This window comes from Cavia porcellus, unplaced genomic scaffold (assembly GCF_034190915.1).
Source record: "Cavia porcellus strain 051 isolate PalLab524CR breed Dunkin Hartley unplaced genomic scaffold, mCavPor4.1 scaffold_28, whole genome shotgun sequence".
Classification (NCBI taxonomy): domain Eukaryota; kingdom Metazoa; phylum Chordata; class Mammalia; order Rodentia; family Caviidae; genus Cavia; species Cavia porcellus.
In genome coordinates this window covers 29,241,321-29,263,019 of record NW_026947511.1, presented here as the reverse complement: position 1 = coordinate 29,263,019, position 21,699 = coordinate 29,241,321, and the positions used below count along the sequence as shown (strand labels likewise).

Genomic DNA, 21,699 nt, shown 5'->3' with positions numbered 1-21,699 from the left:
GACACCACAGGGTATAACACCAGAAAGAGTGCCAAGGTAACTGGGCATGGTGGTGCACTCCTATAATTCCAGCACTTGGGAGGCTGAGGCCGCCTTGAGACCTACAAAATGAGCCCAAGGCCATCTTGAACTGCATAGCGAGAATCTGTCCCAAAAAGACAAACAACAACAACAACAACAACAACAACAACAAAAGTGCCAAGGCATGAGCATGACCAGCCTGGAAGGATGGGATGGGAAGGATGAGATAGCCAACAGGAAAGGAGCAGGAGTCATTGTTAACTTCCTTCTTCCTGTGGAGAAGCAGGCTGGAAATTCCAAGAGGTTTTCCATGTCCTCCTTTGAAGGTCCCGGAGGGACCAGCCCTGGTTTCCTGTGATGGGCTGTAGCTCAGTAATGCCCTCTCATACTGGCTTTGTCTGTTTCAATTTCACCCTCCTTCCTCCTTCTCAGTTGACTTGAAACTTCCAAAAGACATGACTCAAACTTTGAACTTTGAAGGAACATTTTTTTTACCTTACCCAAAGGAGGTGAATGGCACAGACACAGTGATTAATGTCTGTTCTCCAGCGTAGTAGTTGGGTAAGCTTTGAAATTATCCTCTCTTAAGGATGAAGAAAATATTAAATGCAACAAAACTGAGTTTCTATGCTACAACCTATCATTTGCATGCGGTTTTAGGTGGCTTACAGACACCTTCTAGGCCCACTGTGCTTCATACGTAGACGTCAGCCTCCCGCCTTGATGACGCTGTCCGTGGTGCTGAAAGGAGCCTGTGGCTCTGAGGCGAGGCAGTTTCTCCTACTTCGATTTGCCGATTATGTAGTGTTTCCAAGGATTCACACTTTTTATTCTTCAATTTTTTAATGGAAGGCTTAAAAACTGTTTCAGGGGAAATAGAACTAGATCTTTACCTTCCCAATTCTCACTTTTTGAACTTTTAGCAATTCTATCATGTTTCCATGATTAAGGTTTTCCTTTTGGGAAGTGTATTCTTGGCTAGTATGAAGTGTGGCTGATTTCATTCGTGTGTTTTAGCAAAACGCTGAGTATATTCTTGCCACTTGATTGCGGGTGCTGGAAGCCTCTGAGTCATCTTCAACTCCTCTGCACCCCACGGCCTTTGACTCACCAAGGTTAGTTCAGATGTGTGCTCATTCACTTTTTTCTTCTTCCTCCTTCTCCTCCTCCTCCTCCACCACCACCATCACCATGGCCTTGGATCAAACCTTCCTCTCTGAATCACAGCAGAATCTAACACGTCTCTCTATCTCTACACTACATCCACTAACTGATGCTCCGCGCAGGTTGGAGGGTTCTCATTGTGCTTAAGTGTCAAGTCCAAACTCCCTAATGTGGCCTCTTGCCAACCAGCCATGCTTGGTCCCTCCTCCATGCCTTCATGTGTGCTCTACCTCCCCGTTTCACTTCCTTCTCTCCTCTGCTTGTCAAAGTCCTCCTCTGTTCCTGTGCTCAGTCCCAAAGACCTCTCTTCTCCGGGGCCTTTACTGACCCTTTAAGCTCCCACTGGTCCACAACCCTGCACTATCCAGGTCCTCTGCTTCCTCTCATCTCTGGGCAGGATTACAGCAGCCTCATCTTTCCATCCCAGTCTTTCCACACCAAGCCCAGTGAAATTTTCTGGATGCACAGCTGGTTGATGCACAGACTTTGCTTATCAGTTCAGCTTCCCTCAGAGATTAACCTCTCCTATGTCTACTCACCAGCTTCCCTGAGAACTTCTCCCCAGCCTTACTGGTGCTCACTGAAACTTTTAGGCTCACATAGCAGCTGTCACTCACCTTGTATCTTCTATCTTTCAAATGCTTGAACCTGTGTTTGCTTCACCTCCCAATCCAATGTGGGTTTCTCTTTCTGGGTAGGAGGATTCTAGTTACTTTTTAATTCTCATAAACTCATTAATTTGAGGACTTTGTTTTGTTTTTGTGCAGAAGCCTCTGACTAGGGAGGATGAGATACCTGTACAGAAACAATACCCAGAAGCTGAAAAATCCCAAATACTTCAGACTCTGTGCTTCTCCTGGCAACCAGGAGCTCACATCTCCCAGGATCTGTCTGAAGCTCAGCCTCATTAAATGCTCCATGAATCATGTTCAGAATTAGGAAATTAAGCAAATATTTACTTCATTCGTAGAGACGATGAAAAATTTCTCCCAGGTGGAAATGAGCCTTAACATCTCCCTGTACATATATGTCTTGTTCATTCAGACTTATACAACTCTGAGCCAGGGAACCTTTATCCCCTAAGGAGGAAGATCAATGAGGGTCAGAGCAGCCACTGCTAAGGGTGGGAGGCACATAGACCTTCTGGGCTCCTGTAGTGTGCGGGGAGAGCAGCAGTTCAAGGGTTATGGTTTGGGGTTTGAGTGGTGGACTATAGTGTGTACAGGAATTCTATTAAAGTTGGGATGGAGGGAGAAGGAAGTATTGCTGATGTGGGGTGCATAGTTCTGGGAGTGAGGCGAGGGAAGATGTGTCCCAAACAAGGGAAAGTGATGAGGTGGGTGCGAGGGTCCAGCACATGGTGGAATGGAAGGCTCTGGCTGTGAGTCGGGAGTTTTAGGTATAGGTGGAGAGGACATTCTGGATATGTGTATTGCAAATAGATTTCTTAATGTGGGATAAGGGCATCTAAGACAAAAGATACTCACCCTCTCTGGAGAGGGTGAGTTCTAGGTGTGACGGATGGGGTAGGCAGGGGTGCATGTGTCTGTGTGGCCTGGGAGATCACGAGGTCTGGAAACAGTTGGCAGACATGTGAAACACTGCAGCAGGTGAATGGTAAGATGGGAAGGACTTAGCAGAAGACAAAAGGTGAGGCTCATGGCAGAAGTCTGCTGACCCAGGAAGTGTAAGACCACCTGGAGAATCTTCCTTCCTATACGCCCTTCAATGTTCTGAACATAGCTCAGCACAAAAGGGGACCCTGTCTATTCAATCAGGTAGATACTGGGGAGGGGTGTTTCTCAGCATACACTGTGTCCTCATTCTGGGGTACTTACTTTTGGAGCACAGAGCAATTCATTTCCAGATATGTTTGAGACACCCAGAGGATAACATGACCCCAGAGAGAGCAGAGAGTACCCAGGAGACATGGCTGATGGGGCTGGAGCCGTACACAGTGAGCCTGTGATCTGAGGGCCAGAGATGTTGGAGTCACAGGAATGGGCCCCGAAGGGCAATGCACATATGTGGTGGGTGTACCATAGGGGTGGGAGGAAGTGTTGTCCAGTGGGCAGTACAGAGGTCCACATGGCACAGCACAGAGTTTGGATAAGCCTTGGAGAACTGCAAAGTCATACAGCCATGTTGCTAGGAAGGCAATACAAATGGAAGGAGAAGGCCAGAAGCGAAATGAAATTTGGACAGAGGGCTGCACACAGCTAAGGGCATCCAAGAAAAAGATACAAATCAGATGGTGGCAGGCCAAGTGAGATCTGGCCATCACCCCCACTTGACACCTCTGAGAGCACCAATTGCTTTGACTGACTCAGGGTGTATGAGTGACAAAGACCTTGAAGGCCAGCCTAGCTGAAGTCGAAGTAGAGAATTTTTTAATCATATAGGAGAGGATCTGCCAAACACCCTGGGATCACAGATTTTTCTGGAGTATTGCTCATTTTTTGGTTACAAGAAGCTAGGCACTGATTGTAGAATCAGCATATTTTGCTTGCTAGAGGACCTCTTTTCTCTCTCCAGTGGCCCTCACCCTGAAATCTCCTCCTCCTCAACTGCTTCCAGGCTGGTCTTGCTCTGTGTTCAGACCATCACGCCCTGGCCCATCACAACCTTCCAGCCCACATTTCAGAGCTGCCTCAGTCCTGCCTGATTCTTCCAGCCTTTGGTTCCTTAGGACACACCCCCCACTTCCCACAGTCCCCTAATCCTCTTGCATCCCCCTCTGGTGAGATGGGCAGAAGAGGGGCCCAGGCCCCCCAGCTTCCATTGTCTGTGCTCCTTGAAACGTTTAAAGGGATTAGGGGCTGGGGGCTGGGCCGGGGGCCTTCAGCGATGTGTGTTCAGTGGGCGAGAAGATGAGATTCCCCTTCCTTCCATCTCACTTGTCCAGAGGGTTGGCAAGTATGAGATAGATGGTGTGGATAAAGGGGCATCCAATTAATTCCAATTTAAGCCCAATTTGGTCTCCTGTATAATGAGAACAGCAGGCGTGTTTTCCTAGTGGATTATCTCTCCCAGGCAGTCGTTTGTCGTCACTCTTTCTCTGCACTGGGTCGTCCTGGTTCGCTCCGCCTGGCAGGGGATGCAGAGCTGGAGGGCCAGGACACAGGACTGAAGGTGGAGAATGCTCAGCAGAAATGCAGACAGGAGCAGTGATCGCAGAGCTTATGCTTCCCCGAGAGAGTCCTGCTCTGTGCCTCAGTTTCCCTGGCCATCTCCATGAGCATCCTGTACCTTGACAGTCTTCCCTGAGGAGAGAGGAGACACCGATGGCAGATTTGGAAGATGAGGCCATAAGGATTCAAAGGACAGTGGGAGACATGGGTACTGCTGTGTGGTCCTTGTGTGTCACTGGTCTTTGTGTTTTCCATTTTCTTACCTGTCAAATGGGAACAGTGACAGTAATCGTCATCGTAGAAGATTCAATTAGTAATGATGTCTCAAGGGCCTGACAGCTGAATGATTTCAAATGAACTCTCACATAAAAGGCCTCCACTAGATTCCTCTCCACCCCCTCCCTTACATGCACAGATTGAAGGAGAAAAGGGGTATTTTGGCCCATGGTTTCAGAGATTTCAGTGTACAGTTCCAAGGAAGAAATATTGCAGTGGAGAAGAGCAGCTCAACTCATGAGACCCTGGGAGGAAAGAAAGCAGAAGTAGGAAGAGGCTGAGGACAAGATTATACTCCTCTGGGTTACAAGCCCAGGGATCTACTTCCTCCAACTAACTACCCCTAACAGCACATTCACCTCAGAACTCACCAGGGGATTTATCCTCTAGTGAGGTCAACATCGCTGTGATCTTGGCTGAGGATTTAGCTCAGCGGCATAAGCGCCTGCCTTGCAAGCAGGCAGTCGTGAGTTCGATCCCCGGTACTGATAAAAAGGACAAAGACAAAAAAAAAAAAAAAAAAAAAAACAAAACATCGCTGTGATCCAGTCACCTTTGCAAACCCCACCTCTGTTGCTGCAGTCTTCGATACACAACCTTTAGTGGGGACACTTCATATTTAATAGGGACACACTAGACAGAAAACAGGATCATAAGAGGCCTCATGTTAGCCCCACAGGGGCTCACGAGGTTCCCAGGGGACCTCAGATGTGATCCTGAGGATTCCAGAATCCTCTTGGGAAAAACAAAGTCCCCCAGTAACAGGAACACACATAATTGAGTCCTATCAATGCCTCCGGTGGTCTCTCCATGTGCTTTTGGCAACCTGGTACAATGGTTTCTAGTCTGTGTTTTTGAGTCCTAGTGCCTTCACCCCTCACTCAACAAGGCAGTTGTCTGATCTCCCCACGATGAGGGTTCAGCTGGGAGCTCGTAAGCTGTGGCAGCGCTCATGGGGGCTCCCCACGTAGCCTGCTAGAGCCTGGGTCTCTGTTTCTGACCTATTAGCTAGAGGCATCTGGAGTAGATTAGATAATTCTGTGGGACTAGAGAGCCCTGAGGTCCCCTCAACATTTACTCCCAGTGGCAGGTAGGGACACTGAGGCTCAGAGAGGAAAAAGTCATTGCTAAAGACCAGCTTGTTCTTCAAAGGTAGAGAGAGCTCAGGAACCCTAGTTCTGATCCCATCCTGGCCTGGCCTGGCCTGGCCTGGCCTGGCCTGGGCCCAGTCCACATTTTGTACATGAGGACACCAGCTCCAGCCCTGGGCCCTGATCTATGCCTGGAAAGTCTTGTGTTGGGGCTCGGTTCACATTGATCAAGCCTGATCCTGTAGCCCAGGGCCCAGAGCCCATACAACCAGACTGCCACCCTCTCTCTCTCCCTGCTCCCAAGATCAGGGTCTTAGCCACTGCCTGCAGCCTCACAAATCCTCCCAGAGACGTCTGGGTAATTAGGAGATTCTTCATTTACCAATGACACTTCTCATTATCCAGAATGAACGCAGACTTGTTCCTTTCCCACCACCCAAGCAGGGCCGTTCCTTACGTCAGGTAGGATTGATGGACCAGGGGAGGCATGGCACCTCCCTCCCCCTCAGGCCCTGGGACAGCTGCCCTTGCCTGCTAGGGGCTGAATGCCCTACACATCGGTCCTCCTCCTCCTCCTCCTCCAAGGGGTTGGTCCCTTTCTTTGGCAGCCCATAGTTGCATGTCCTTGTTAATGTCCTTTCTCTCACACAGAAACTCTGAGAGGTCAGATGACTTTCCCAACGTCCCCAAACTTGTCACACACGCACACATACATCCCCCCATGGGATCGAATAAATACAAAAGGAAGGCCAAAACACCTTGATTCTGGAGCAACCAACTTACCCTCAGAGACAAGGGCCTTCCCCAGGGGCCTCCCCACCGGCTTGACATCGCGTCTCTGGTCTCCCAGGATGAGGGCTCAGCTAGGGGCTCCTAAGCTATGGCAGCCTTTGTGGACACGCCCCAGCCAGCCTGAGGGACCCTGGGTCTCTCTTTCTGATTCACTAGCTAGAGGTATCTGGAGTGGCTGGAATAATTCTATGGGACGGGAGAGCCCTGAGGTGCCCTTGCCGTGCTCAGCCTACCTGTGGCACTGCCTAAGAAAGTGACTGCTTAGAGACAGTCTGCGCTTCATCAGCCTCCCAGGGCAAGGTTCCTGGCCTCCACAGGAGAGTCCTAAATCTGGGGAGACAGGACAGCGGACTTACCTGCCAGAACCTCTGTACAGCCAGAAGGATGAGGCTCTGGTCTGAAAAGCTGTTGTGTTCCAAGGGAATTGCATTAACAGCAGGGTACTTTATTGATATATATGGCAATATATATATTACTACACACATGCACACACGCAGGCTTTGTGATATTTGTGTGAACTTAACACCCAGCATGAAAGCTTAAAGCTGACAAGTGAAATTTAGTTAGCAGGGTGTCCCTGATTCCCAATTTATTACTCCACCAGGGCTCTTGCAGGCAGCAGGAAGAAAGCCTGAGACCCAAGCACTGGCGGAATTATGAGCCACAATTTATAAACCATTACGTGCTATGTATTCTAACCATATTTATTGCAATCTGACCACTTGGATTTCAAAACTTGGCTTTGTTCATAGGGAGAAGTCAGGGACATTAAAATGTGTTTTAGAAGGGAGCATTTCCCAAGGCCGCCTTGGTGGCTGCAGCGCTGGGGATGGGTTGGTACCCACCCCTATGACCGGTCTTCTACATGCTCTGGGGCTCCAGCAGAGCCGCTTGAGAAACACAGTGTGTTTTGTTGCAGCAGACAGAGCCAAGGACTTCACTCTGTTGCAACTAGATTTGTAAGCGCAATGGGAAAAAAAGATCACATCTTATGTTGTAGGAGAAAAAAACAAAGACTCCGTTCTATTTTTACAGAGAAGCTCCAAAAGAACTGTGAAGGAACTCCCACTTACTCGAAGTCTTACTCTTGCACCAGGCACCACGTGCAGCTACTGTCTTCATAACAAGCCTGGGAGGGCTGCTGCCTGCTCTCCTTCAGGCAGCTGGACATCAAGGCCCAGGGAGATGGCACCCATTTATTCCAAGGGGTAACAGATCACACTGTTACTGGTGTGGGCTTGGGAGCTCAAAAGAGTGAGGATCCAATAATGTGTGTGATGTTAGGAAAGTGCGCCTCAGTTTCCCCAAATAGGGAAGATGCATGACAATCTGTGGGATGGATGTTGAGCAGGGTTCATGAATGGCCACTATTTGGAAGGACTAGTATGGTCAACAAACCAAGATGGTGAATCAGACTAAGGTTTGTGGAGTCTAGCACTTTCCACCCCATCAAGCTACCTGTCCAGTTGAGTGACTTCCAGAGATCAGGGAGGGGCACACCAGGGAGCTTAACCTCATTTACTGAGCTCTCTCCTTAAGGTCATTACCCAAGCTCTACCTTGCCACTTTCTAGGTGTGTGTGTGTGTGTGTGCCTGTGTGCATGTGTGAATAGGGTGAGGACCTCAGCTTGCCTCTCCACAGATCCTGAAAAATCCAGTAAGACCTGGGGTCTGTAATACCAGCAAGTGCTGACCGTTGCATTGTCAAATAATTTGGGGCACTCTGGTACAGCAGCACAGGTTTCTCCCCTGTGGACCTCAGAGTCTTTACTGTGCCCTGCAGTGTCTTGTGCTCCCCGAGAAAAGTGTACAAGTTTCCTAACTTATTGATCAGAGAAGCTTTTTCCAGGAAGAACCTCTAAAGTGAACAGGATCAGGAGACTATTAGGATGGATGACTTGTTTCTTGGGCATCAAGGTACAATATTTGCTTCCTATATCACTTTCTTCTGACCTTGGAAGGCCCATTTGACCTCTCCCGACTTGTGAGCCATCTCTTGGATGCATCTGTGCCAGGTGGAGAAGGAGGACAGAGGCGGCAGGCAGAGAAGAGAGGGGCAAAGCCATGTGGCAGCCTGAAGATCAGCGTCCTGGGAGAGCTGGACAGGGACCTTTCCCTCCCTGGGCCTCAGTTTGCATGTCTGTTAGCCCTGATGGTCTTGAGGGGTCATTCAGTGCAGGATGTGTGCACTTGGGGTGTCTGCAGGGAAAGAGGTCTGACTTTCCCTGGTTCTGCTCCAGGTGCCCTGGCCCCACTGCAGCCCCTGTTCCGAGGAGGGGGAGGGGAGGCAAAGGAACCACGAGGCAGCCCTGGCTTAATGTAGCTGGAGCAAATTAATAATTGATTCACAGGGAGACAAGATCTGTCTCAGAGGGATGCAAGGAAGAGTAGGAGCCGGGCTCGTGGTGGTGGAGGAAGACATTCTGCTCAGGCCAGGAAGGGCACAGGGGCTCTGGTGACCACACGGCCCTGCTCAGGCACTGGGAGGATTGGTTCCCTGATGAGTCTTGTCAGGCCTTGCCCAAGTAAGGCCTGAGGATGTGATTGTGATGATGGCTCTCAACATGGGCTCTCAGAGAGGAGTCTCAGGCAATCTGATGGAGGGGTGCTGGGATTTGCTTCTACTTTAAACCACAGGGCCTGAAGTGGGCAGATCCTCACTCCCACCCAATGGATTCTTCAGATCTGTTGGATCATCCTGGCCCAGTGTCCCCAGAGCATGGACTATAGAAAGCAGATGGACTTAGAGGACTTTTAAGAAGGCTTCCCTGAAGACTAAATTTAAAAATAGTGGCATATATTATAGTAACTTTTTTGTTTTCCTATTAACCATATTTGAACCCCAGTATTGCTCTCCCCATCTTGTTGTGATTTTACTATATTCTATTTTGTTTGCTAGTATCAAGTTTGAGGGTATAGGCAACGGCTTTGAAGGCAATAAGATTCACTATGATGCCCATTATAGTTTGACTATTATCTTCTTTTGAAGTCCTGTAAGGTCTCCAATGTAGGTTTTATTGGTCTTGTTCTATACTGATTTGGTCAATTCTATTGTACCTGATGATATAGGCAACTCTTTTTAAAATAGCAAGAGACATAATGGTAACCATTTTTGATCACCTGGTATTCTATTTTTGCATCATGTACTATGCCTGTCCTTCTGTTCTCACTGACTCTGTTTTGTTTTGTCATATTTGGTTTTATTCTCTTCAAAAAAAAGTAATCAGAACTGTGGGAGTAATAAAGCCCAAAAAGTGTAATTGTTATTGTAAAAAAGGGAGGAAAAGAAAGTGGTCTAAAGGATATAACTGCATGTATATTTAAGTGTGTAGGAAAGAAACCCATATTACTGAGTTTTTGTTGGATCATTGAACAGAACTGTCAGCAATCTCACTGTATGAATGTCCACTTTGTATGCTTTAATTTTGTAATTTGGACAACTGTTTCTAAGATGACAATATGTAATCTATCAACTAGTGATTTCTTACTGTATATTTTTCTTGAAATTCTGTATTACTTGTACCCTCTTACTGCTTTTTTTTCTTTCTTTTTTCTCTTTAAATTAAAAAAAAAAAGAGGCTTTATATAAGGAAAAAAAGGCTTCCCTGAAGTGCTGAGGGTAACCCTGATGGCTGCCCATCTTCCTGCCATTTGGGGGAGGCCTGGGCCTGGCTTGAGGGTCTGAAAGCTGAGCCAGCTCCAACTTTGCAGAATAAGCCAGGCCCAGCTCTGTGTCCCTTTGGGGCATGAAGTGTGGAGTGGAAGGGCAGGACCATGTCGTTCATCAAGGGAAGATAAGGAGGGTGTGTGGCAGGGTTTGAGTTCCCTCACTGCAACAAATTTCTGAGTGGAACAGTTTATAAGAAAGAAAGTTATTTTGGCTGATGTTTCAAGGTTTCAGTTCACAATTGGCTCTGTTGCTTTGGGCCTGGGTGCGTGTATGGCAGGGAGAGGAGAAGGTTGGGGTCCCATCATCCCCTTGGAGGGCAGGCCCCATGCTCACTTGGAGGGGAGGGGGTGAGCAGGGTTAAGCAGTAGGGGGTCTTGGCTATCCATCTGATCAATCAACAAACCCTATCACAGCCTCGAAGCCTCGGCCAACCCTCAAGAGGTGACCAAGACATTGGTTCCCAGGATTGTCATAACTGGGCATCAGTTCATGTGTCTTTGCCTCCCTCACCTATGGGATAGAACCTCAATCCCTCTGACTGGTGGGGTCCCATCTCCTCACTGTCCTTGGGAGAGGCAGGGTAAAACTGAGGTCAGGGCGGCCAGGAATTCCAGAGTCCATGCTGTGGCTGGCAGCATGGCCTTTGGCTCCCTGGTTTGCAGAGGGAGCTTTGGTGGGGAGTCTGTCCTATGCCCCCAGACCCCCAGCCTCCTGTCACAGGCCCTGCTGTCTCTCCCAAGAGCCTGTCTGGGAGGGTGTGTGGAGCGGGCTGCCTGAGCTGGCTTGTGGAATCTCCCTGGCTGCAGAGGCCGGTATGGGTGGTTGATTGCAAAGGGTTCATAGGCTTGGAGGAGGAGCAGCAATTAGCTGCTACGGTGACAGCCGAGACAGGGCTGCTAAATGGGCCCATTAGAGGGCATTAGTGAACTGACTGGGGGTGGGGCTGAGCTAAGACACATCGTCCTTGTCCTCCAGGGCTGGCTTGCTGAGGCTGGGCCTGGAACCTGGGGAGGCTAACCTGGCACATGTCAGGTGGGCCTCAAGGTGAAAGATGCTTTAAAGAGGGGGTGCTCCTTCCTGTATCCACAGCCCTCCATGGGATGTCCACCGGTAGACTCGGAGTCCACTTGCAAAGTGACGCCTGCTCAGCCGGCAGATAATGGCTTTAATGGGGTCTTGCACGGAGAGCACTTAACCCGCTTCCCAGAGCCCTGTCCAGCCATTAGCTCATTAGCTCGGGCCTCTGCGGGCCAGTTCACAGATGGGGGAGGGGAAAGGGCTAAGGAAGAGACATGTTAAAGGTTAAACAGCGAGCTGATGTGAGTAGAATCCCACCAGTGTTTTTATTCATAACCCAACCCATGTGGCCTTGCCCTGGAGATTTTTAAAAGGCACTTGATACTGAGATTGGGTTGTAATGACCACTTCTGTAATCCCAATGTTAGGGTTGGTCCAATGCGAGTGCCTTCTTTTTCTTCCTTTCTTTCTTCCTTCTTTCCTTTCTTTCTTTTTGAAACAAAACTTTGCTGTGTAGCCCAGGCTGGTCTTGAACTCATGGTGACCCTCCTGCCTCAGTTTCCCAAGTGCTGGGATTACAGGCATGCACCACCATGCCTGGTTACAGGTACTTATAAAAAGTGGTTATTGATGAAGATGAGGACCCTGTAGCAGCTGCAACCTGCAGGCCACACTCCCCTCCAGCACGGGAAGACACAGCCTGGAATCCTGTGGCTCATGGACTCTGTTGTCACACCAAAGCTCCCAGCCTCCCAGAGCCTCGAGCTCCTTACTTGGAGAATGGGGCTGGTACCGGGACCTGCTGCTAGGGTATAGTGAGGGTTAAAACACCTTGTGTGGAGGGCGTGATGGACCACAGCTCGTAGTTAAGTGTAGGGTGAATGGTGGATGGTGATCACCTTTGCTGTCACAATGACCCATTTTACCCATTTATTACTCATTTACATGGGCTTCCACAGAAGTTCTTGTCTGAACCACAGAAGTGTGACTCCCAGAAGGTGACCCAGAACTGGCCTGACTGAAAGTATGAACTTTCAGGGTCAGGCCAGCTCCAAGACAAGTGTGCTGGGCCTCGGGGTTCTCCTCCAAGTCTTGCGGGAGTCCAGGCTCAGTAGCCTCTCATCCAGCTCTAGAGGTCTCACGGCTCTGCTCAGGGAGAGGCTGACAAACGTTAAAGTGGGCTGGCACTGCTGGGTATAGGGTGCAGGTGGGAAGCCCAGGAGAGCATGCCTGTGCCAGAGAGGGCTGATAAATGTCAGGGTTATAAACATCTCCTACTTGCTGCTGTGTGTTCAGTGGTAGACCTGGGGATTGAGGTGTGAGCACAGGAACTGCCTGCCTTGACCTCAGATGTCTTCCTCAGAGTGGGGAGGGGAAGTGTGTGCAATCTCCCTGGCCTGGGGCTGGGTCCACAGCAGGAGCATTCGCCCTCTGGGCAGCTTGGAGGGAACCCAGCCCAGCTCTGTAGCCCTGTACACTCCAGGGGCGCCCTCGTGCTGTGCATGTAGAGTGGCCCAGAGTACCCACTTCCCAGTTGCTCTTGTTTACCTCCCAGGCTTGATCTCCTAGGCATCTGGAGAGACAGAAACAACAAATTCTCTAGTAAACAAAACCGGAAACCAAAGTGGGGGAAGGCCCGGTGTCTTGCATTCAACTCGTGTTCCGAGTCCTCTGGGAAGTTGGAAAGAGGGGCAGGCACACAGGAGGTGCTAGAGAGGTAGAAAATGAATGAACTGAACTCCTGCTTCCCTCCAGGGCCCATTTGTTCATGCTTTGGATATGTTGAGCCCACTGCTGCCCGTTTGCCTGTGTTCACCACCTTGTTTTATCCTGAGAACCATTCAGAGGCCAGGTTCCCACCTGGCAGTGAAGCCATTTGAAAGGAAAGGGCTGCTGGTGCGTACAGCAAGGGTGCTAAGGGCAGGGAATTGGCTCCCAGATGCTGGAGCAGCCGAGGAGGGAATGGAACAGACAGCAGTGCAGAGATGGGCAATGGCACCGAGGCCTTGCACCAGGACAAGGGGTGCAGTCTCCCAGGCATCGGTCTGAGAGCTGAGGGTACAGAGAAGATATTGCTGGGGACACATGCCCAACAGAGAGGGCGTGGAGAAACAGCCCAGGCTTCCTTGCTCCACACTCAAACTGTGTTCCCCTTGGCCTCCCTATGTGGAAGCCTTCTGAGCTGGAGGCTTGACAAGAGTTGGTCCCCTACCGTAGAGAGGAAGGACTGAGGGACAGATCTCAAGGTGAACAAGTCAGGCACACATGCCACAGGTGTCCTGGAAGCCTGGCCCTGGGGTGACCTGCTTCTGCTGTTCCTCTCACGCTTACCCCTCCCTCAGCTCCCAGAGTACCAGTCCCGGGCTCTGGACTAGCCCTGTGTTCTGCTGGGTTCAGAGGACCCACAGCGGTCAGGCTCCTGAGCACAGGAAGAGTGGCCCTGCTCCACTCAGTTCCAGCTATCCCTAGGACACAGCATGACAGCCACCTCCAGCTCTGGGCCATTCCACAATCAGTCCAGCATGCTGCCTCCTCCACCTCCAGTGCTTCACAGTGTGCCCCAATGGGGAGACCTTTCCTGTCACCCCTGGTCCTGTCAACCTTGGCTCCAGTGCTGTCCTGAACTGCAAGTTTCTTCCTTATGAGTCCATCATTCCCAGGGCCTCAGGATGCTCTATGTGTCCCACCTACTGATCACTCCTACCCCCACTGACCTGTGCTCCCCTTCAGCCATCTGAGCAGTGGACCAACCCATAGCTGTCAGCTATCTCTGGTCCACCATCCTCCAGCTGTCCCCACCTGAACTACAATGGCTTGCTGGCATTGACAAGCTCACTAACACCTGTGCGTTACTTAGCTCAGGCCCCTGTGTCCTCATCTGTCCTGTGGTCCAGCAATACATGGTCTTGCTGGTAGTTTCCTCCCCCAAGGACAGTCTTTTCCCTGTCTCCCTACTTCCTTCATCATCGCCTCTTGGGTCACCTTAGTGGACTCTGGGTGTCCAGCCTTGTGCTGTTGGAGACCCTCAGCCCCATACTGAGCTTTTCTATTCCGTCTCTACCTAGGTCACCTCATATAGTTCCATGGTTTTGCAGACAAACCCCTTGCTCAAAGCTTCCATTTGCATTTTTCAACTTAGCCTGGATGCTTGGCTCCACGTTTGTTTCTACAACACAGGTGCTTGCCGATGCCTGGGGGCCACATCCCAGTATATCCATTGTAAGGCGAAAATATAGTAAGTGAAAACATGTTTAAGGACTGCGGATATCACTCAGGGGTAGAGCACTCGCTTAGCATGCATAAGACCCTGGGTTTGATTCCCCAGTACTGAAAAAAATGCATGCAATAAACCTAACCTGCTAAAAGGTGTAGCTTAGCAGCCCAGCAAACCAGGCTGTGGGTTGTTTTCCTCCAGGGAGCAGGTGACTGACTGGGAACTACAGCACCTCAAAAGAGGACCATACCACTTGCCACCATCCTTGGAAAAGCTCAAAACTCAAATTTTAATATATATTGTCTAGAGAATGAATATTGCTTTTGTACCACTGTAAAGTAGAAAAGTTACAAGACACCAAACCATGATTTATTTATGCAGATGAATGTCCAAGTAGGCATCTAAAGCCACCATGGCCAAAGCAGAGCTCTTCCTGCACCCATCACCTCCCAGGACAGCGAACTTTGCACCCTGTCGTTACCAGTCAAGACACCTGGAGGAATCCAACTATCCCCCTCTCTATGGCCACTGCCATTGTTCCTGTCCTGGCCATGTTACTTCCCTCGCTGACTGATGGAATAGCTTCTGGTTTGTCCCTTCTCGCCTATTCACTCAGTGACCAGAGGAGATGAGTCAGGGCACATCATTACCTCCTTCACCGCCCTGGCTCACCATCACACCCAGGTGTTTCCCCAGTCACCCGAAGATGTGGCCCTGCTCCCCACGTGCACAGATGGACTTCTACAGAACCAAGGAATTGACCATCCTGTTTCCAACAATATCTCCAGCACATGGTAGGCTTTAATACATGTTTGTTAAGGGAGTGAATTCTTACCCATTGCAAGGATGACAAAACAGAGTTTCAAGAGAAGGCTGCCATTGTGGTGGCTCCCCAGCTGGCTAAGCTCACCCTCATGGCCTCTCGTCTCCATCTAGTCCACAGGGCTGGTGGCAGTGGCCATGGCCTGCTTGCTTGTGATTGGGTGAGGGGTCCTGGGGACAGGAAGCCCAGAGCCCCCTGCTATGCCCACAGACCCTTCCCATCCTGGTGACTGTCTGCCTGTGATGGATATTCAGCTTTGGGGTTTTTTTTCTTCTTTCCTCTCTTTCTCCCCACTGGGTCTTTTTAGGGAGTAATTACAGCCAAAAAGGACAATCTGTCTTTTTATTTTTAGGCTTTGACGATCAGACACCAGGCCCTGGACAGCGAGCGCTGCCGAGAATAGGTGGCTGACGCCCAAGCAGGGTTCTTTTGGGGCTGATGCGGAGCCGGCTGGCGGGTGGAGTTGATGGTGTTGATGCAAACACCCCTGCAGTGGGCTGGGGCGTGGGGAAAGCCTTTTTCAGGGATCAGGGATAGCTGACGTCTGGTCATTTCTGTTTTGTGACCTTAGGCAAATTTCCAGCCCAATCCGTGCTTCACTTTCTGGCCAGGAACAATGAAGAGCTGGGTTCCAGGGTGGAGGCCCTGGGCTGGACAGGAGGGGTTTTCCTGTCACCCATCCCTTGCTGAGAGACAACAGGAAGGAGGAGCTGATCCTGAAGAGACACCTGGATGGCCAGTCCTGCCTCTGATGAGTGATGGTCCTTCAGACCTTTCCTGTCCCCTCTACCTCTTCCGGTGGCCTTTGTGTTTTCATTGTCTCAAAGTTATATCTGGCCCATCCTTTCTCCTATGCTGTTCTCGCTTTTCTCTCCTATTGGCTGAGGACTCAGGGGACCAGACCACTGCCACAAGGGCAGACAAACAGGAGGTGCCGGCCCCGGCAGGCCCAGCTGTTTCCTGGGCTGTCCTGGCTGTCTTCCAGTGGCCCAAACCTGTCTTCCTCTGTGTGCTGCACCTGGCCATCTCAGGGACCCATCCACAGGGCCACTCACAGCCTCATTTATTTACTTAACATTTCAGGTTTAAATGAGTCTGGGCATCAGGGGCTGGGTCAGGACAGTGAGAAGATGAGCAGCCTCCTTTCTGATCTGGAAAAACAGCCACAATCACCAGAATCGGGCTGTGAGGTTTCGGAGAGACTTGGGTGCTGTGAGGACAAAGAGAGAAACAAGTGGAGCTGGGACACAAGTGGGGGTGGCCGTTTCTGACCTGGTGGCTGAGGACAGCCTCTTGGAGAGAGCACAAATGGCCAAGACCCACATGTTGGTGGAAGGTGGCTTAGGAACGTGGGATCCTGCAAACATTGGGAGAAATGCGCACCCCTCTACTCCTGGCGACCAGCTCTGGTGCCAAGAGGTGGCAAGGACACGCTGGTGGTGCAGACATGCTGGCCACTCCTCCTTGGAGCATGAGGTACTCAGCCTACATCATTCTGTCCCATTCAGGGACAAGGAAGTATCGGGAGCTTTAGAAAAAAATCTGAGCTAGAGTCCAAGACTTCACAGAGCAGAATCTTGCTGGAATGAATTGACTCCTGGGAGGAATTGGTCCCTATCTGTGATGGTGACTCCCTCTCTTTGCCCTTTGGGGATTCTGTTTATAATCCAAAAGGCCTGAGCTGGAAGCCTGCTCATGCAGGTTCCAATTCAGGCCACACAGCCAGTGAGGGATGGTGGGGACTTCCAGGTCTCCCTGCCCCAGTTTAGGGGCAGGTCCCTGGATTCAGCAGACAAAGGCTTAGGAGAATGGAAAGGGAGGAGCTCTGGGGAACATGACTCAGCTGTCGCCTCCAAGGACAGTTGGAACATTGGGTCACTGGGGCCAGCATGATGGGGAAGAGCTTGGAGATGGGACAGGCCACAATCCCATAGCCCCAGGCTTGTTGTGTCCTGGGGAGACTCCCTGATTCCCAGCTGCTGGGATTAATGAGAATTTATCTCTCAGGCAGGGTCTGGCCTCAGGCAGGGTCTGACCTCAGGGAGGGACAGAGTGGCTGGTGCATCAAGCCGAAGAAGGCGGCCCATGTGTGTTGGGGGTGAGGTGCTTAGTATGTTGGCTGTTGGGTCCCAATGTGGAGGGAGATGAGCAGAGGCCTGACCCAGCTTCCCACAGACAGGACCTGCTCATTTCTTCAGGATACTCAGGGAGCAAGGGGTTTTTTGCTCATGGGAACCCCCCCCACACACACACACCAACACAGCAGTATGAAGGCCTTTCAGTTTGCAAGATTGTTGCCGCTCACTAGCAGCTGTGTCTCTGACAAGGTGCCTATCCCATGCTGTCACAGAACCGCATGTGGGCAGGGAGGGTACACACACCCGTGAGCAGGGCTGGACAGTTAGACTCCAGAGTGAGGAGGAACCCACAGGTGGCATCCCATCCTCACCTGCTGTACTCACTTCAGAAATCCCCTCCACACTGTCTCTGACCTCCGTCTCCCAGGATGAGTCACTTGCCTCCTGTGACAGGAAACATGATCCCTCCACAGGCAGCTGCTACCTGGTGGGAAGTGCTAAGGTCAGAAGGGGCTTCCTTCCACCTCTCACAGCCCAGCCCACCGGAGGGGACAGGATCACTGCAGCCAGCCTTGTCCAGGGAACTCCTGCCACGTGAATCCTGTCTCCCCAGTGAGATGGGAGTCTCCCCAGGACAGAGGCCCCTTTTTGACACTGAGCAGTAGAGGAAAAGTGCTCTGAAGGGAGCGTAGCCCATGGTAAGAAACTGTCAGCTGTTCTCATAAGAGACACTGTTCTCCCTGCCCCGTCACCATCTGCCATAGCTGAGAGTGTGCCTCCCGCTGGCAGGCAGCAGCACAGGGCACAGGGCACAGGGCACAGGGCTGCAGGGTCTTTGCCTCGGGCACCACTACGAGCATTTAAGTGCGAAACTCTGGTCAAGTCCTCACTTTACAGGTGAATAAACTGAAGCAGAGAGAGAAAATAATTGAGATTGTACAGTGGCAGAGACAGGCAGTCCGTGTTAGTCTGTGCTCCCAACAACCCAACTACCTCGGGCACTCCTGAGAAAGATTTGACCTCGGGGGTCCACGTGACACAAGGGTGCATCCTGGAGACCTGCTCCCCGGCCAGATATCTTAGGGCTGTTGGGAGTTGAGATGTCACTGGACCCATTTTCCTGTCCCCAGGTGTCCTGGAAGTCCAAAAGTGGCTTTTTGCACACGGTGACTTTGTCTCATGTCCCCTGTCCTTCTGGCGAGCTGTGAATGGGAGGAGCTTCAGATGAGAACACATCAGTGTCATTCCTAGGAGAGGAGACCAAGAACAGAGGCAGTCCAGCTCGGGACACATGCCCCCATCACTGTGACCGCGCATCTCGCCTGCAGTCACTGCCATGTTGATGCCATCAGCAGCCCCCGACCACGCACACGCGCACATGCACAAGTGCACACGATATTAAAGTCGTATTTTTGGTTGCTGGGAAGGTTCGGTTGTCATTTCCTCTGCCCTCGGCAACCCGCTGGCCCAGCTCCCCTTTTTCTTCCCCGCCCCACTGTGGAGCACCATCCATTTGTATTTATATAGATAAATCGGCCTGCTAATTAAAGTTCTGTTGCTGGAGAGTGAGGGAATTAATAAAAGAACTTGGAAGGGAGCCAACTGAATGCTGGGGCGCAGGGAGCCGGAGCTGAACCCACAGCAGCAAAGGAGGCCAGAGGGTCCAGTGCATGTGGGAGCCGCCCTACCTCCCCCAGGAGCCCAGGGCTCAGGGCCCAGGAATGAGGACACGGCACCACACGATGAGCTCTTTCCTTCCTTCCTTCCTTCCTTCCTTCCTTCCCTCACGGTGTTTCCTGCTGGGATGCCCCGTGTGTTTTCTCTTACCCTCAGGAGGTGGCTGCAGGCCAAGCAGAGGTAGTGGGAGGAGGTTTGATTGACAGCAACCAGGAGGACCATCATGGCAGTGCTTCGGGGTAAGAGGCAGCCAGGGGCTGAGACTCAGTCACAGAACACCCACCTGTGCGTCCTGACTCTGCCACTTATAGCTGGTGGCTCTGGATAAGTCATTTAACCACTGTGTGCCTGAATTTACATCTGTAGCTATCAGGGGCAGAGGCTAGGATAGGACCAAAAGAGGACACTAAGACTGCAGCTGAGCAGGGGGGAAAGGAGGGAAGAGAAGGGACTTCGCATTACTCCCAGGAAAGGAACGATCCTGGGCTAAGTCCTGGCTGCTCTGTTGAGCAGCTGTGGGACCCCAGGAGACCCTCCTACCTTCTCTGACTCAACTGCCACAGCCGAGGCACAGAGCTCCTGCTCGCAGGGCCTCAGATAGCCTGGCATGCACAGGGCACACTCAGAGGTGTCATGGAAACAAGAGCTCAAGACAGGTTTTTCTGGGTCGCTGAGCCCTCCTTTGCTTCTCCCCTAGGCCGTTTGGGCTTCAGAGATGGGCTGCAGACAGCAAACCCTAGTGTTAAGGCAGTGCACTGGTCTGAGGAGAGCAGGAGCGGCCAGCGCTATTCTTAGCCAGGGTCCCATCACGTGTGGACAAGCTTGTCACGAGCGAGGAGGAAAGAAGGGAGGAGCTGCTGGGTTTAACCCTGAACTGGCCAGGATGCCGCAAAGACCTGGAGAAGAGCTCATTGCTCCTAGGGGAAGAGGGCGTGGCTACGCTGCAGGGCCTGTCAGACAGGCCACTCTCAGGGACACTCATGATGGACACCCATCTTTGTTATTGGTGGATGCAATAACAAAGACCCAGGAAGGCTCAGCCTGTCACTCTAGGAGGATATGCACAGAATCCTGGGAGGAATTAGGAGACCAAATTCAGTCCTGTATCTACCACACATGTGCTGTGTGACTGGGGAACAGGCAGAGCCCTTCTTTGGCCCTTGGTCTTCAAATAAGACACAACTCTGTGAACCCTCTGTTTCTGCATTTGGTGACCTGGATGCCACAGCTTGGACTCCAACAAGGCCCTCAGCCCTGGATGAACTCATGTCTCCTGCAGGCTTCCCAGGATCCTGCTTTTTCCCCATGTGCCCTGTGTGTACTACCTAGTTTTAAGGGACTAGGACATGGGATTGACTCTTCTGGTGGCACTGGATGGGATGAATCAAGATGGAAAGCTGAGGTCACCTGGACAAGGAAGAGCAGGCCCAGGAGCTACACAGGCTGAGCGCCTGTGTGGGCAGCAAGCACCTGTGTGGACACCCATGAGCTGCTCCCTGCAACTGGCTGGAGTCTCCGCCTCTGTATGTCCCAGTCTCGGGGGCCCAGTGGAGCTGTCATTCCTGAAGGCCAGGCACCACGCTCTCTCCTCCTGTTACCTCAGGATGCACCCAGCAGGGTCCCCTTGGGCTCAGCCAGGGCCTGCTCAGGGTTCAGCCATGCAGCAGAGCCAACCCTGAACCAGTCTCCACTCACCAGCCCTGGTCTTGTGAGTCACTTGTTTCCTTTGTAATTAATCACTCCTGGTCTCCAGTGGTGACGTTCCCTCCCCCAGACCATTTGCCTAAAGAAATGAATTGCATTGATGAGAAAAACCAAATGCTTCCGGTCCTATTTCTCTATTTCCTGTCTCTTCTTCCCAGGCCCTCAGAGACAGTGAGGGGCTGGGACCCTCTCTCGACAAAGGAGAGGAGGCACTGGACTGCAGGGAGACCAGCCTCAGTTTCCCTATGTTGGTCTAGTCAAGTAACTTCCACTGGGTCCTGACAGAAGAAAGTGTCTTAAGGCTCTGGTAGGAGTGAAAGTAGAGGGCTGATGAAGCCCAGGCCCTTCCGCATTGTAACTCCTGGAACTCACTGACACTCAGTGTTCCCATCTGTAAAGTGGGATGAGAGTGTCTTTACCTTTAGCATTGTCAAAGAATCCACAAGGACCTTGCAAATAGAACACTCAGCAGAGTCTGGCACCTAGGATGGGCCTCAGAAATCCTAGCTAATATTTATTATTTTTATTTATCTGGATCTCCTGTGTTGCAGTGGGGATTCAAGAAATTGAGAAAGAAAGCTTCTCAGGGTGGCCTTGAATTGATTCTAATTTACTTTTTAGAAGTAAACTCTATGCCAGCTCTGTTGTCCTGCTGTTGTGAGTGTCACTCAGAGCTCCTCCGGTGAGGGCCACACAGCTCCCCCAACCCATCAGAGATCCAGAGGTTGTGAGTCACAGCTGTGGAAAGGAATCTCTGGCCACCAGTCCCAGATCCACAGTCTTGCGTCTCCCCTGGGCCTATGTTGTATTAAGTCTGGGGTCCAGCCGTGGGGCCTGATCTGCCGCGGAGCAGGCTGCCGGACAGAAGTACTAGTCCTAAGCTGAAAGGCAGGCAGCTGGGCTAGTGCTATGCTGGGATTCTGCCCTTGCGCCTTCCTGCTCTGAGCCCCAGGTGTCCCTTGTACCCGGGGTCCCAGGTTGGAGTCTCTGGGTGCTTTAGCTCCCAGAGCCTGACCAGAGCTGGGCCAGCTGAAGAAAAAG

The 21,699-nt window shown here is 51.3% G+C and overlaps 1 long non-coding RNA gene across 1 annotated transcript in view; it reads left to right on the top strand.

Moving 5' to 3' along the window:
- The window catches only part of LOC134473645 (uncharacterized), a 65,837-nt gene extending 45,064 nt beyond the window's left edge, over window positions 1–20,773 (top strand). Inside the window, exons 3-4 of the long non-coding RNA XR_010043996.1 lie at window positions 14,993–15,170; window positions 15,771–20,773. This is a non-coding gene — a long non-coding RNA (uncharacterized LOC134473645). The remainder of the gene's footprint in view (window positions 1–14,992; window positions 15,171–15,770) is intronic.
- The last annotated feature ends 926 nt before the right edge of the window (window positions 20,774–21,699 follow it).